Consider the following 2,627-nt stretch of genomic DNA (forward strand, 5'->3'; position numbering starts at 1 on the left):
TCCCCCCAGCCTAAAGCTGGGGTTCTTGTCCTCATTTTTTTTCACAACCTTCACCCAATCTCAGGCCTCCTCCTGACCACTTCTCCGCTTCCACAGTCTTCCCTTTCCAGTTTACAGCCAGCCTAGGATGAGGCCCAGATGGCCCCCACTCAATGGTTGTGTGTGAGCCTGGGCCAAGGGTGGGATTTGACTGTAGGTGGGTGGGAGTCACCGGGAAGCTTAAGCTCCTCCAAACAGTTTTTCCATGGTCTCCACATTCCTTGGGCTGGAGTGCATTTCTGAAGAGGAGCCCGGTTCATAACCTCAGTCCTTGCAGGTGGGGAGCCAAAGGAAGAAGGTCTTGAGGTCTTTAACTTGCAGAGTTTACATTCTTGGAATGAAGACATTGCCCAACTGAGGAGCACCAATACTGACATACCAATGATGGAGGGAATTTCAGTAGGAAGAAGAGATTTGGCTCTGGGGCTGTGGTTATGGTGCTCTCTCAGCTGGTTGCATGGGTGCCTGCTTCTTGGGGTTGGGGTGGTTATGGTGAGAATGTTGGGGGGGAGTGTAGATGAGGGGAATGGAGGCTTCTCAATAAGTCAAAAGGGCTGTGTAGTAGAGCTGTGTGGGAAGAAGCTGTCTGAACCCCAGCTCTGCAATTTGCCACCTATTTGACCTTATGAAGGGGCTTAACTTTTTGAACCTCAATTTTCTCATCTATAGAAAAGGGATTATGCTTCCTTTATTAAGCAGATATTTTCTGTCTACCTACTGTGTGCTTGACCATGTGCATTGAACAAGATAGGAGACAAGATCTCTGCTCTCATGGAGCTTGGGGTGGGGGTGGACGGACAAGAGATAAATCATCAGTCAACAGAATAACTTTGGCTAAGTGTCTGGTCCAAAGCCAAAGGGAGTGGGAAAGATGGGCAGACGGAGCAGGCCTCTCCAAGGAGGTGATGTTTGACCTGAGACCTGGTGGCAAGACGTCCTATCTACACAGAAATGAAGGAAGAACATTCCTGGTAGATAGAACAGCCAAGTGCAAAGGCCTTGAGGTGGGAAAGTCTTGCCGTGCTTGAGGAATAGGCCATGGCCACGGCCACAGAATGTAAAATGTGGTGAGCCAGTGGGAGAGTGGTTTGAGTTGAGGTAGGGGGAGTAGTTAGGAGGCAGATCTTGAACAGTTTTTGAGGTCATAATAGAGTTTGAAAGCCTTTGGAGGGTTTTAAGTTAAGCAGGGGAATGACCCGATTGGATTTGTATTTGAAAAGATCACCCCCTTGAGCGGCACCTGGGTGGCTCAGTCGGTTAAACGTCTGCCTTCGGCTTGGGTCATGATCCCAGGGTCCTGGGATCAAGCCCTGTATCAGGCTCCCTGCTCAGCGGGGAGCCTGCTTCTCCCACTCCCCCTGCTTGTGTTCCCTCTCTTGCTGTCTCTCTTTCTGTCAAATAAATAAAATCTTAAAAAAAAAAAAAAGAAAAGAAAAGATCACACCCTTAAAATTTCTGAGCTTCGTTTTCCCCATATTTTACAATGGACATAATAAAGCATATCCCCTGACATGAAATATCATGAAAGCAACAAGCAAATTGACTCATATGAATCAAATGTGCCACAAATGTTAGGACCACTGTGTAAAGACCTTAGAAGAGATATGAAGTTCTCTCCTTGGGAGGGGGTGGCTCCTAAAGGGTTAATCAAACCTGTCTTGGGAAAAGCAATCCCATTCTGCTAATATAATGGTAAGGGATGCAATTCAGGCTGTTTATATTTGAGAGATTCGGTACTCCTATTAAGCAATCACCCTGTTTATGTCACTGCTAATTGAAGTAAATTGCTTTCTGCAATCAAATCGGGAAGTTCCCCTTTCCGATCATGAAGGGACTTGGGCTCCGGTTCCTGACTTCCAGTATTTAGTCTGCTTTGAGACTTGCCCTTTAATTAATTACATACATTCCACTGATTTCCTTAAACATGCCTTTGGCTTGCTGTTGGGTTGGCCATGTGTTGATTTTGAAATTGCTCTCTGGGATAGGAAGTGTGTCCTCCACCCCACCCCCCACCCCCCACCCCGCAGCCAGAGCAGGTTTCCTACTGCTGGGACCGATGGGGAGTGAGCTTGCAGCAGACGTGAGAGATAGAGGTGCAGGTATGACTGCTGGTGGCTGGAATGCTCTTGGTGCCGCTGCCTGGTGGAGAGCGACTTGGGTGCATTGGGACCGAGGCCCCCTGTAAATCAGGCTGGGGGCCTTCCTGTATCGGTGGGCTCAGGCTTCAGCTCTTTGGTTTTCTGCTCTACCTCTGCTCTTGTGAGTGGCACAGGAGGAGAGCAAGGGCAAGGCCAGCAGAGAGTATGCCCCGCAGTGAACCTGATTCACCTGGCTGCCTGCCACCACACCATCACCACCCGCCCCCCCCCCCCCCCCCCCCGGGCTTTCTGTCGTGCACACAGGCCTGCATAGAATGGGAATCCTGGGGACAGAAGGGCTGTGAGGGAGCTCAACACAAGACAGAGGTACAGAGGCTAGGGCCTGGGGCATGGAGGGTGGGTGGGAAGGAGCTGAAGTGTTATTAAGGAGGGAAGCAGTGAGTTCTAAGGCCTGTCGCCCAGCCCCATGGAGGGCATCCCGGTGCCTGT

Source organism: Mirounga leonina, unplaced genomic scaffold (assembly GCF_011800145.1).
Source record: "Mirounga leonina isolate KUSES-001 unplaced genomic scaffold, KU_Mleo_1.0 Mir_168, whole genome shotgun sequence".
NCBI classification, from domain to species: Eukaryota; Metazoa; Chordata; class Mammalia; order Carnivora; family Phocidae; genus Mirounga; species Mirounga leonina.